Consider the following 14,348-nt stretch of genomic DNA (forward strand, 5'->3'; position numbering starts at 1 on the left):
TGTCTCAAAAATATATAAGCTTTATACTTTTAATATATTCTTACTGTGCTAATATGCTTAATTATATGTTTGGCTTATTCCAATTACTAAAAAAGGATACTTTGCATAATAGTCAATATACTTTCTCTTTACTTTACTACATGTTTACTGTATATTACTTTCTACCTTGCACATGTTTGCAAATGTATTACCAGCATACTAAAGGCTGTGAAAGTGAAACTTGTGGGACTACTTCCAGGTGAAAAAATAGACTGTAATCTATTTGTACCATATCCAAATTAGAATGATACATTGTAAATACAAAAAACTTGTACTATCTCTTAACATTTTTACAACAAATGTATGAACATTTACATTATGGCTTTTAAACATTTTTAATTATTGGTACCTTAGTACACCTTGTAGAAATAGGTCCATTTCAGTCAGCAAGACCTAAACATTACACATAAACTTTACAGAACACTGAGAATAGTGAACAATGAAAAACAATATTCCTTATTATTGCACACCTAACCCCTCCCACCATACAGAAACACACACCATACATTATGTTCCTTTTTTTACGGCTGAACTGCTCATTGTTACACTTTCGTCTGATGGCCGCGCACACATCAGAGACACTTGTCTGTGGAAACTCCAGAAGAACAGCGTCTGTTGACCAAATAGACAAGAGATAATGTAAGTCACGCAGCATAATCATATTATTTTGAACAGTACATCAAAGGGGTATTCCAGAAAGGAGGTTCAACAAACTAGAAGCCTAACCCTGAACTCTGAGTTGAATTAATCTGTGAAGTGAAACTCTGAGTATAGGCTATAAAAACAGCAGGGCCGTAGCCAGGATTTTTGAAATACCGAGGTCAATATTCGGCAGACACCTTTCTCATTCTCTTAGCTTATTACAATTCTCACCTTTCCTCCTCTTTGCCTGATCATCCTCTGCCTTTCTTGCTGCAACAAATGATAACTTGGATTGATGCAGCCTCTTACCACTACGTTGCATCTTTGCTCCGATTCATTTAATTGCCGTTCTAAAAATAGACCTGCAGTCACGTTGTGACCGTGTTTACTTTCGGTTTTAATGAAACGAAACTTAAGGAAAAAAAATACCGAGGACATGACCTCGGTGTCCTCAATGGTGGCTACGGCCCTGCAGCCACTATGCTCGTCGTGGCGCACCTGGACGGAAGTACCTCCCAAGTGACATGTCAGTGACCAAAATGCACCGGCTGTTCCAGGAGCAGAACCACAGGGACATCAGCTACTCCCTGTATTACAATGTCTTCTGCACCTCATTCAACTTGGGATTTGAACATCCAGCAAAGGACTGCTGTGCCACCTGTATGAGCTCGAGGCTCCGAATGAAAGATCCTAACCTTACTGAGGATGAGAGGAAGGCAGAGATCGTATCCTTCATGCTCCACAGGGTGTTCTACACCCTGCTGAATGTAGTGGAGGATACAGTAACTGTCTGCTTTGACATGATGCAGAACCTCTGTCTGCCCAAGTCTCCCATCGGCCAGACCTACTACTCCAGGCAGCTTCACATGTATGTGTTTGGTGTTGTGGTCCATCATGGAGAGAGGAGCCTGCAGGCACCGTCATCTCTACGTGTGGCTTGAGAATGAAAATGGAAAAGACAGCAACATGATCACCTCTGCCCTGGACCACTGCCTGAGAACAAGTCTAGCTGAAGATGTCCAACAGGCTGGCCATTTGAGGCTCTTCAGTGATTCCTGCTACGGACAGAACAAGAACATCACAATGGTGGGAATGCTGTCCAGTCTACAAAGCTCTATCTTTAAAGATGTCAAGATGGAATGCTTCTTCCCTATCCGTGGCCATAGTTTTCTCCCTGCTGATAGAGTTTTTGGAAGACTTGAGCAGGATATTCGCAAGCAGGATACCATCCTCCTACCAGACGAATACACCAACATCCTGAGGAAGCATGGCTCTGTGTATGTGTACGGGAAGGACTGGGAGAGCTTTGACCACAAAGCTGCAGCCAAGGCTCTCATGCAGTCCACGTGGTCTTACAAGATCAGCGACGCCCGGGTGCTGGAGATTGATGGCAAAGGGTTGGGGATGAGAACCACCTTCAGTGGTCCCACCTACCAGCACACTCTCCTGAAGAGAGGCAATAACTGGGGCCAGTATAAAGCAGATCCCCTGCCCATGATGACCACAGTGAAGGCTGTGAAGAAGAAGGACATCATCAGCCTGCTGAAAGCCCTTGGTGCCCCAGCAAACGCCAAGGCCTTCTACACAAGGCCTAACATCCTGCTGAGTAAATGAACATGTGGAAGAAGGCAGAGGTGGTGGTCACCTCCACCTCCACCACGTCTGACGGAGGCAGAGGAGCTGGTCCCTAGTCAGGTCGCTGGGTGGCCAGAGGCTGAGGGCTACTACACAAGGCTTCTACACAAGGCCGGATTATCCAATGGGCTTTATGGGCACAGGCCCAGGGGCCCACGTGCACCTGGGGCCCACGTGAACCTGGGGCCCAAACAGACTTAGGGAAAACTATGGAAATGCGTGTTTCTCTTCTACTCACTGATATTGACACCATGTATAACCAATAAAAAAACACCCTTGTTTTTTTTTTTTTAACTAAAGACAATGATTTAATTGGTCAAGTGCAAGTGAGGAAACCATGGGAACAGCCAGCTCCGCCCCCACGCCACTGTCTATCAATGACAGTGCTGAACAGACCGGATCGTGGGGAAGTAGTTGGAGAAAAAAAAAATGAGTGAACGAAGCGGTTGCAGTAAGCGAAAACGTAAAAGAGAAAAGGAGGAGAGGGAGGCAACTTTTTTGAGAAGTGTACCATCCATCCAAACTTTCTTCAAACGGAGTCAGGAACATCAGGACGAAGATGACACTGTGGAGGCGGAGGACTGCCTGCAAGCTAACCCGGAGCTAGAGGAAGATGCCGGGGGAAGCGAGTGTCAACCTGTTGCTAGCTGCAGTCACAGCACCGGTGTGAGCCGATCTGGCAGCCCGAGCACATCCGGTACTTACACCGGCAGCTCGCATGAGTGGATGTACCAGGTGTCGGATCCGGCATTGTGGGGCGAAATTAACGAAAATGCTCGCTCTGTCCTAATCGATCGTGGACCTGCTGTGTTTCATAACAGAACGAGCAAATACCCGGCCTCAACTCGTGATGGTGGTTTGGGCGGTAAAGTGCGCTCCTTCACGAACGATCTGATCTACTGCCGTTTACCAAATGGGGAAAGAGTTTCCCGTGACTGGATGACATATTCACCATCTACAGGTAACATTTATTGCTTTGCCTGCATGCTCTTTTCAACAAAGACACATCAATTTGTTAGTGGCTTCTCTGACTGGAAACACCCTGAACGTGTGCGGGATCATGAGAAAAGCACAGAGCATTGTAGTTGTATGCTAGCATTGCTTCGGCGCTCATCTGTCAGCGGGAGCGGGACTGTGAACGCTCAACTAGTGCAACAACTGGAGGGAGAGAAGCGCTACTGGCGCCAGGTGCTGAAACGTGTCGTGGCTGTCATTAAGTTTTTAAGTGAAAGGGGGTTGCCTTTCCGTGGTGATGATGAACTTATTGGATCACCACACAATGGTAACTTTCTTGGCATTCTGGAGGTCATTTCCCAGTTTGATCCTTTCCTGGCTGAACACATGAATAAGTATGGTCAAAAGGGAAGGGGAAGCACATCCTATGTTTCATCCACTATATATGAGGAGTTGAGACAGAGCTGAGGAGGAGAGACAGAGCTGAGGAGAGAGAGAGCTGAGGAGGAGAGACAGAGCTGAGGAGGAGAGAGACAGAGCTGAGGAGGAGAGAGACAGAGCTGAGGAGGAGAGACAGCTGAGGACGAGAGAGACAGAGCTGAGGAGGAGAGACAGAGCTGAGGACGAGAGAGACAGAGCTGAGGAGGAGAGACAGAGCTGAGGAGGAGAGAGAGAGCTGAGGAGGAGAGACAGAGCTGAGGACGAGAGAGAGCTGAGGAGGAGAGACAGAGCTGAGGAGGAGAGAGAGAGCTGAGGAGGAGAGACAGAGCTGAGGAGGAGAGACATAGCTGAGGAGAGAGAGAGCTGAGGAGGAGAGACAGAGCTGAGGAGAGAGAGAGCTGAGGAGGAGAGAGACATAGCTGAGGAGGAGAGACATAGCTGAGGAGAGAGAGAGCTGAGGAGGAGAGAGACATAGCTGAGGAGGAGAGACATAGCTGAGGAGAGAGAGAGCTGAGGAGGAGAGACAGAGCTGAGGATGAGAGAGACAGAGCTGAGGAGGAGAGACAGAGCTGAGGAGGAGAGAGACAGAGCTGAGGACGAGAGAGACAGAGCTGAGGAGGAGAGACATAGCTGAGGAGAGAGAGAGCTGAGGAGGAGAGACAGAGCTGAGGAGGAGAGACGGAGCTGAGGAGGAGAGAGACAGAGCTGAGGAGAGAGAGAGCTGAGGAGGAGAGACAGAGCTGAGGACGAGAGAGACAAAGCTGATGGAGGTACGTGTGTGTGCGTGTTTGTATTCGGGGGGCCATCCAAGAATTTGTGCCCAGGGGCCCCTGCCCTCTTGATCCAGGCCTGTCTACAACCATGCTTTGGCTGTGACCAGTGATGTCCACAGTGAGGAAGAGTAGGCTAAAAGGCATACACTGGCATCTGAAGCCCATGTGACACTCAAGAACACACACACACACACACACACACACACACACACACACACACACATTGATTCACTAGCATTTCTAAATGGTATTAGTAGCCTATAGCCTAAGGTGGATATATAGCGTTTTGCAAAAAAAAAAAAGTTATGTTGTGTATGTTCTGGCCAAAACTAACTCAGAATCTTATTAATGTGTCTATATGATTATCATTACTCAATCTTTGTATATACTATTCCATATATTTTAATTCAATTTAAGATGTTTGACAATGTCAGTGTTAAGATGATATGTTGCATTTCGGCATGGTTTTTGTTAGAGATGCACCGATCAATCGGCCGCCGATTAAAAAAGCCGGTTTTATATCCAATCGGCCCCAATCGGTGACCGGCAGGTCACTGTCCTAATTTCCGGTTTTCGGCCGATCAAACTGACCCGCATGCGCGGTGCATAGCAGCTCAACGCGCCCAGAGCAAAACAGCTAAAAACTAGCAAGACTCATGAAGAAAACATGTCGCTGATTTGGACTTATTTCACTTTGTGGCAACAGGCAGGAGAATAGTCACGCACATAAACATTCAGTGGGGTTTAATTGAGAATGTGTTGAGCCTCCTTGAATCTTTTGAGGAACTCACTAAGACAATAAGCTCCTCGTCAGCCACCGCCGCAGTTGTCATCCCTGAAATCACTGCACTGAAACGCCTTTTGGGGAGAGCAGCAGACACAGACCGTGGTGTGGGCACTGCCAAAGCCACTCTGTTGGAAGCAGTCCAGAGAAGGTTTGCAGACACCGAGAAGAATCCACTGTACGCTGTGGCCACTGCTATGGATCCCAGGCAAGTTATATAACTTAAGTTAAACAGTAAGTTAAATAACTTACTGCTAATAATGAAAAGGGTGCTTCTGAACATGCTGGACACAGTGGACACCAGTGCCAGCAAACCCACACCTGATCAGCCTTCTGAGGAACCTGCAGCCAAAAGGGCAAGTCTACTGCTTTCGGTGCATGATGAGATACTGAAGGAGAGTGCTAGCAATGAGGAAGAGCAACTGCTGGGCAGCCCTTCATCTGTGCAGTTACATCGTTACCTGTCCGAGTTGCCCATCAAGAGATCTGAAGATGAAACTGTAAATGATGTACTGAAATACTGGCACGAAAACAAAACACACTACCCTGCACTTGCCCCACTTGCCGAAGCCTACCTCTCTGCTCCATGTACCAGTGTCGATAGTGAGCGCTTGTTTAGCTTGGCTAGTAATGTCATAGATGAGAAAAGAAACAGGCTTTCTGGTGAGAAGGCAGAGATGCTTCTGTTTGTGAAGAAGAACCTGCCATTGATGGTTAAGTGATCGCATTGAGAGTGGGACAGAGTACTTTGTTCACAACCTAAAGCTGCCTGTTTGTATTAATGTTTTTTTTTTTTATTATGATGCACTTTTTTATTTAGAGATGTCAAGAGAGGTCAAAGGCCTGAAATGTGGTGCAATTTACTTTGAGAACCAGTTTTCATTTTCAAGTACATATAGTGCACTTTATCTTTTGTTTGTATTAATATTTTAGTTTTATCCTATATTATATGCTGCACTTTTTATTTTGAAATATTAAAAGAGGTGGTGCAATTTACTTTGAGCACCAGCTTTAAAGCTATGGTCTACGATTTGAAAGATTTGTTATTATTATTAACATCATTTAGATGGTGGTTATGACCCAATAGTACCACCCACACAATGTGAAGAGTAAAAGGAACCAAAAAAATCCATTCTCTCTAGTGTCTGTAAAACTGAAAAGAAATTGACCAATAGGAACCATCCGGCCCGGATGGTTCCTATTGCTCACTCTCCTGCTCCTGCTCACGTCTGGTCCCGACCCACTTCCGCATTTGAAACTACAAGCGGACAAGAGGTTTGTTTTGCCCTGAGCAGTTCAGCTGCCTCTGCTCGCCCCACCGACAAAGAGTCAAAGAAAGAAAGTCTGTCACTGAAAAGACACAAAGCGAGATGTGAAACAAAGAGGGCTCAAACCGAGTAAACATCGGGTCATCATTTGAACGATGGCGAAAGGTCCGTGAAGATATGGAGCCGGTGCTGATACAGCGGCGTTTCTGTTGAGCAGGTAACCTTCGTCTCTATTGTGGATGTTGTGACACAGATAACTTTCATGCCGATGCTGCTGATGACTGTGAAAGCTGCCGTTAGTTTGTTTCTGTGTTATTAGACGGTGTCTGTCTCTGCAGTGTTGTCAACACTTGTTTACTGTACAAAAATTGTGAATGAACTTGATTGTTGATGTCTTATATATATATCTCGTTTTGCAACGAAACTCTTCATTTCTGAGAATAAATAGTAAAAATCACACTACACCCCATCTGCCCATTAAGAGGATTAACACAGTGGAATTTATGTGCAAAGTTGAAAAGTAGGGGGATCTCTTCTGCTTCAATTTCATCAGCAAACAAGAACGCATTCGCAATTTCTTCAGCCATAGCTATCCGAACGTGTTCTGCAAACTGCATGTAGCGTACAGGTGGATCTAACAGGATGTAAATATTTCTGTGACCTGTATATTCTTTGACGGCGGCTGGAAACTGTCCGACTTGACTGCAGCTTTTTGTCACCGCCCCCTGCTGCTGCCGCCTGGTCTTGTCCACCTTCCAGGCAAGGCGCAGTTCATCAACGTGCCGGCAATTGCGTGAGATGGGCGGAGGTGTCGATGACCTGCACTGTTGTGCGACCCACAGACGGAGAATTTTAAAACCAGGAAACAGCTGATCACAGCAGTCAAGTCCATCACTTCATCCGCGGACGTCAAGATGAGCAACTGGAAAGCCGCTGACATCCGGGGGGTGCTAGCGTCTCCTCGGTCTCTGTAGCTGACAGCTAGCGGACACAACCAAACAGCTAGTAGCTGCTGTCAACCTGTTGTGTAGCGGCAAGCTACGAACGGTCGCTACTTTCAAATTAAAAGCCCTCCGCTATAAACCCAGTTCTAAAATCCAATGGGGTGCAATGTAAAGCTCTTATTTTGAAGAAACATTCGTTTTCACTGTTCACTGCCCAACTTCGTGCTTTATGTCACATCACATGTTTACGACTATCCCAGTGGCAGCCAAGTGGCGGCTTTTGGAAAAGGATGAATATTACGCCTCCCTTTTTAGAAAGACAAGGCGGTAGATTGCCGCCCTTACCTTGGAGCAAATGTGCCGCCTTTTCTATCTAAAAATGGCTATTCATTACTCTCCCTTTCCTTTCTCATGCTGCTGTAATAGATTAGCATGAGGCAAACATGCATGACCACTATCAGCAACTACCCCCCACCCCCAAAACAAAATATCGCCGAGTCGGTTTTCCTCCATTTTGTTACCGCAGCCACGTTTCGCCAAAGCCAATGTCAGAGTTACCCATCCCCAACACTTATTAACCTCCAAGTGCCAATTTGAAAAGAGAAAAGACCTATATTCTATAAATTTTCCCATACAAACTAGTTGCCGTGCACACATTACCTTACCAGAAATAAAGACTAATGAAAAGATATTTAAGGACGGCACCCATGACCACTGCCATCAGCAGAACAGTGAATGACCGAAAAGTTAGCACCAAGACTAAGCTACCAAGTTTTTTATTACCTTTATTGTGTCCAGAGCAGCCCAAATCCACAGAAAATATCACAGCGAGGGAGATAATGGCGGAGCCTGCAGGTCTTCAACCACCATTTTCTGTCCTGGAAAAAAAAGACGCCTCCTAGAGGCGGGGTTTTCAACTTCCGGCTGATAAAACATAACCTTTTTCTTTCTTCTTAAAATGACAGAGACATGCAGATTTAAAATTCCTCAGTATTGAAATACTTTTAAAGATTTAATCATGTTTTGGAGAGAAATATAAATCAATTATGTAGCATATACAAAACCTCCTTCTTCCATTTTTTCAGTGTAGCGGACGCTAGCTAGTTGTTATTATAGATTTGGGGCAATATATGTTATGGTTTATCTCACATAACCTAATACTGGACAACACGTTGTCAGTAGTTAACAGTCCTTTCACAAAGATAGCTGTTCCCTCCAGTGTGTCACAACGCGGTGAGGGGTTTCTTGTCCTGGTTTTCTGTCTTGTCATTTTCATGTTTTATTTTGAAAAATAACTCTCCTCTCGTTTCATGTCACTTGCCCTTCCTCTTGTGTCACCGGTCTGACGTCTCCCCTGATCCCTGATTGTTTCCACCTGTTCCCCATTAACCTCATGTGTCTTATAGTCTGCGTCTCCCTTTGTCCTGTGCCAGAGTGTCTCGTTTATTCGTGTGCCTCCAGCCCTCATGTCCACAGCCTTGCCCGATTCCAACGACCACGTTTGTATTTTTGATATCCCTTGTTTCCTCTTTAGAAGAGTGATTTTCTGTTGTAGTTTTTCCTGTTTAGTTTCTAGATCTAGTATTTGTTTCATAGCCTTGTTGTTTTTTCCTCCCTTTTGACTTTGTTTTCTTACAGTTTTTCTAGCTTAGGAGTGCAGTGTAGTTAAGTTTGTAGCCTCCTTTTGCTTCCCCCCTTTTGGAGTGATTTTTTGTTCAGTCTTGGTTTGTTTTGTTTTTCTGTGATTTGTCTGGTTTGCCATTAGTATAGTTATAGAAGGTTTCATAGCCTATTTGTTTATCACCCTGTCTACTGAGCAAAGAAGACGATTTTCAAAATAAAACGTTTGTTGATCTTTGAACCTCTGCTTCTGAGTCCTCCCTTAAGCCCAGGCCTGACATTACACTCTGGCCAGTATGGACTCAGCAGAGGCGCAACAACTGGCGGGGGCTCTGCAAGCTCAGGAAGCCCGCATTTCGCGTCAGGAGGAGTTCCAAACGGCGATGGCGGCACACATGGGTCAACTCACTGCACATCTACAGGAGTTGATCGCGCAGCTCCCTCGACCCACCGCCCCGGCTCCCGTACCCACTCCACCCACAGCCCACGTCGAAGCCGGAAGTAAGTTGGCTCCCCCTGCACAGTATAATGGCGAACCAGGACTAAGTAAGACGTTTCTCATAGACTGCTCTATTCATTTTGAGCTAAACCCCCATGCTTTCCCCACTGATCGGTCCAAGATTGCATTCATGATCTCGCACCTAACTGGGAGAGCCAAGGCCTGGGCGTCGGCAGAATGGGGCAGGAGATTGCCGATCTGCAACACGCTAACAGATTTCCAGACGGCGCTAACACGGACCTTCGACCCAGTAACGGATGATCGGGAGAAAGCGCAGGAGCTGAGTGGGCTGAGACAAGGCAGAGACTCTGTATGCGACTACGCCATCCGTTTCCGCACACTTTCAGCAGAGAGCGGGTGGAACTCCACGGCTCTGTACGATGTGCTTTTAAAGGGACTGGCAGCACCGATCCAAGATCTACTCGTCCCCCTCGACTTACCTACAGGCTTGGATGATCTCATCACTCTCGCTGTCCGAACAGACAACAGACTCGGGCAGCTCAGACGTCACCGAGGGGAGAGGACTGTAAGGACCGAAGGAGTTTCACGTTCACAGACACAGGGCCGGCCAGCTTCTCACACTTTCCCTCCGGAGCAGTATAATCATCTCCCTGCCGAGGAGGAGGGGGTCCCCATGCAGCTGGGCAGAGCACGGCTAACACAGGAGGAACGGCGCAAACGGCTACTGGAGGGGAGATGCTTCTACTGCGGTGAGGCTGGTCATCTCGTCGTCACCTGTCCAACCAAACAAGCTACAGCGGTGAGTCAAATCAAAGCTTCAAATCCTGTTTCACGTACTCTCACCAAAGTCCAGCTAATTCACCACACTGTCAATAATCTCGCTCATAGATTCAGGAGCTGACGAAAGTCTAATGGACTGTGAATTAGCGGAAGAATTGGGCATTAGATCTGAACCCTTAACTAAGCCCATCAGGGCCCGAGCTCTAGATGGGAAAGAACTGTTTGTCATTTCTCGTATCACTGAACCTCTCCATATGCACATTAAGGAACACAAGGAGAGCATTCGCTTCTATTTATTCAAAGCGGCCACTCACACTCTGATTTTGGGACAACCATGGCTTTTTCACCACAACCCTCAGGTGAATTGGAGATCTGGGGAGATCCAAAAGTGGGGGGAGGACTGCACCAAAGACTGTTTTGTCAAACTAACCCAGAACAGTGATGCTACTGAAGTTAACCTGTTCTCTGTCAATCCTGCCACAGAAACTGAGTACCCGGATCTGAACTCGGTGCCCCCCGGCTACCACCATCTCCGTGAGGTTTTTAGCAAATCTAAAGCCATGTCCCTTCCCCCACACCGCCCATACGACTGTGCCATTGACCTACTTCCAGGATCCACCATACCTAAAGGTCGGCTGTACTCTGTTTCTGGTCCTGAAAAAGAGGCTATGAGAGAATATCTCACCACATCTTTAAAAGCGGGTCTCATCCGCCCCTCGCCTTCTCCAGCTGGTGCTGGATTTTTTTTTGTTGACAAGAAGGATGGATCTCTTAGACCATGCATAGACTATAGCCCTCTCAATGACATCACATTAAAGAACCGTTACCCTCTTCCACTCATGTCCTCTGTGTTTGATCAACTTCAGCAGGCCAAGGTGTTCACCAAACTGGATCTTCGAAACGCCTATCATCTGATCCGCATAAGAGAGGGGGACGAGTGGAAGACGGGGTTCAATACACCTAGTGGTCACTACGAGTACTTGGTCATGCCATTTGGACTCACCAATGCCCCAGCTGTCTGCCAGGCGAGGATCAACGATGTGTTGAGAGATTTCCTTGACGTTTTTGTCTATGTATATTTAGATGACATTTTAATCTACTCCCCCGACATTGCCACACACCAAGACCACGTGACCAGGGTTCTGAAAAGACTGCTGGAGAACCACTTGTACGTTAAGGTTGAAAAAAGTGTGTTTCATGCCGACACCGTCTCTTTCCTGGGCTTCATCATAGCCCCTGGAAAGGTTCAGATGGATCCGGCTAAAATTAGCGCTGTAGCTGAGTGGCCTATTCCTGATAGCCGCAAGAAGGTTCAGCAGTTCCTGGGATTTGCGAACTTTTACAGGCGGTTTATCAGAGGCTTTAGCGCAATAGCTGCTCCTCTCCATGCTCTTACCTCCACACAGGTGCGGTTCTGTTGGTCCCCAGAAGTGGAGAGGGCGTTCCAGGACCTCAAGAAACGTTTCACTTCTGCTCCCATCCTCACCATGCCAGATCCGCAGCGCCAGTTCGTGGTGGAGGTGGATGCCTCCAGCGAAGGGGTCGGGGCCGTCCTCTCTCAACGATCAGAGCATGACGGTAAAATGCACCCCTGCGCGTTCCTGTCACGTCGACTGTCCAAGGCGGAACGGAACTACGACGTTGGTAACCGAGAACTATTAGCAGTTAAACTCGCCCTAGAAGAGTGGAGGCATTGGTTAGAGGGGGCCAACCGCCCATTCATTGTCTGGACTGACCACAAGAATCTAGAATATATCAGAAAAGCCAAGACACTCAACTCTCGCCAGGCCAGGTGGGCGCTGTTTTTTAACCGTTTTCTCTTTTCTATCTCTTACAGGCCGGGGTCCCGGAACGTCAAACCAGACGTCCTGTCTAGACTATTCGACCCCGAGCCTGTTGCCAAGGAACCAGAGCCCATCCTTCCACTGACCCGTGTGGTTGGAGCGGTGACTTGGCAGATAGAAGAGGAGGTGAAGCAGGCTAATGGTGGAGACCCGTCACCTAGTGGGTGCCCTGATAATCGCCTGTTTGTCCCTGTTGAGTTGCGCCCACAGGTGATCCACTGGGCTCACACCTCGCTGCTTTCATGCCATCCGGGAGTTCGGAGAACCATGTTCGCCATCTCCCGGCGGTTCTGGTGGCCGTCCATGGAGCCGGAGGTTCGGGAGTACGTGGAGGCATGTTCGATCTGTGCTCGGAACAAGACGTCCTCAGGATCCCGCATGGGTCTACTACAGCCACTCCCTATCCCCTCCAGACCGTGGTCAGATATATCCATGGACTTCGTCACGGGGCTCCCGGTATCCCAAGGGAATACTACTGTTCTCACAGTTGTGGACCGATTCACCAAAATGGTGAGGTTTGTTGCTATGCCAAAGCTGCCCTCCGCCAAGGAGACGGCGGAGATCATGATGAACAATGTCTTCAAGATTCACGGCTTCCTGAAAGACATTGTCTCTGACCGGGGGCCCCAGTTCGTGTCACGGTTCTGGAGGGAGTTCTGCAGGCTCATCGGAGCCAAAGCCAGCCTGACCTCAGGATACCATCCGGAGGCCAACGGCCAGACCGAACGCCTCAACCAGCAACTGGAAACCGGCCTCCGGTGCCTGGTCTCCCAGAACCCCTCAAAATGGAGCAAACACCTGGTCTGGGTTGAGTATGCACATAACTCTTTACCAACATCTGCAACAGGCTTGTCTCCTTTTAAGTGTGCTTACGGTTTTCAACCCCCAGTCTTTCCAGACAATGAATCAGAGGTAACGGTCCCCTCTGCCCATGCCATGGTCCGACGTTGTCGCCGCATCTGGGCCGCAGCCCGCCAGGTGCTCATCCGACAGGGAGATCGGGTCAAGAGGGCAGCGGACCGAAGGAGGCGGCCGGCTCCCACATACCGGCCGGGACAGAGAGTGTGGCTCTCGGCCAGAGACTTACACCTCAAGGTCCCCTCCAAGAAGCTGGCGCCACGGTTTGTGGGTCCATTTCCTGTCACCAGACTCATCGGCCCTGCAGCAGTACGACTTCGTCTGCCTCGGTCCCTCCGCGTACACCCGACTTTCCACGTCAGCCAGGTGAAACCAGTCAGGGAGAGTCCTATGGTCCCAGCCGCCACGCCCCCACCACCACCCGAGGTTATTGATGGCGGCCCGGTGTATAAGGTTAAACAGTTGTTGGCAGTACGCAACCGGGGTCGGGGCAGACAATACCTTGTGGACTGGGAAGGTTACAGACCAGAGGAAAGACAGTGGGTTCCCTCACGACACATCATGGACTCCAGTCTCATTGACGATTTCCATAAGGATCATCCTGAACAGCCTGGGCCGTCAGGAGTCGGCCCTAGAGGGAGGGGTTCTGTCACAACGCGGTGAGGGGTGTCTTGTCCTGGTTTTTCTGTCTTGTCATTTTCATGTTTTATTTTGAAAAATAACTCTCCTCTCGTTTCAGGTCACTTGCCCTTCCTCTTGTGTCACCGGTCTGACGTCTCCCCTGATCCCTGATTGTTTCCACCTGTTCCCCATTAACCTCATGTGTCTTATAGTCTGCGTCTCCCTTTGTCCTGTGCCAGAGTGTCTCGTTTATTCGTGTGCCTCCAGCCCTCATGTCCACAGCCTTGCCCGATTCCAACGACCACGTTTGTATTTTTGATATCCCTTGTTTCCTCTTTAGAAGAGTGATTTTCTGTTGTAGTTTTTCCTGTTTAGTTTCTAGATCTAGTATTTGTTTCATAGCCTTGTTGTTTTTTCCTCCCTTTTGGAGTGACTTTGTTTTCACAGTTTTTTCCTCCCTTTTGGAGTGACTTTGTTTTCTTACAGTTTTTCTAGCTTAGGAGTGCAGTGTAGTTAAGTTTGTAGCCTCCTTTTGTTTCCCTCCTTTTGGAGCGTTTTTTGTTTATACATTTTCATGTCATTCCTCTGAAGATTAGAGTAGATCAGCCTATTAAGTTTTCCGTTCAGTCTTGGTTTGTTTTGTTTTTCTGTGATTTGTCTGGTTTGCCATTAGTATAGTTATAGA

General features: G+C 47.8%; 1 long non-coding RNA gene across 1 annotated transcript in view; it reads left to right on the forward strand.

Moving 5' to 3' along the window:
- The first annotated feature begins 2,711 nt into the window (after window positions 1-2,711).
- LOC311275402 overlaps window positions 2,712-14,348 on the forward strand; it is a 29,782-nt gene continuing 18,145 nt past the window's right edge. The window contains exon 1 of the long non-coding RNA XR_014624860.1: window positions 2,712-4,481. This is a non-coding gene — a long non-coding RNA (uncharacterized lncRNA). The remainder of the gene's footprint in view (window positions 4,482-14,348) is intronic.

The sequence above is a fragment of the Pagrus pagrus genome (assembly GCF_965226575.1).
Source record: "Pagrus pagrus genome assembly, chromosome: 19".
NCBI classification, from domain to species: Eukaryota; Metazoa; Chordata; class Actinopteri; order Spariformes; family Sparidae; genus Pagrus; species Pagrus pagrus.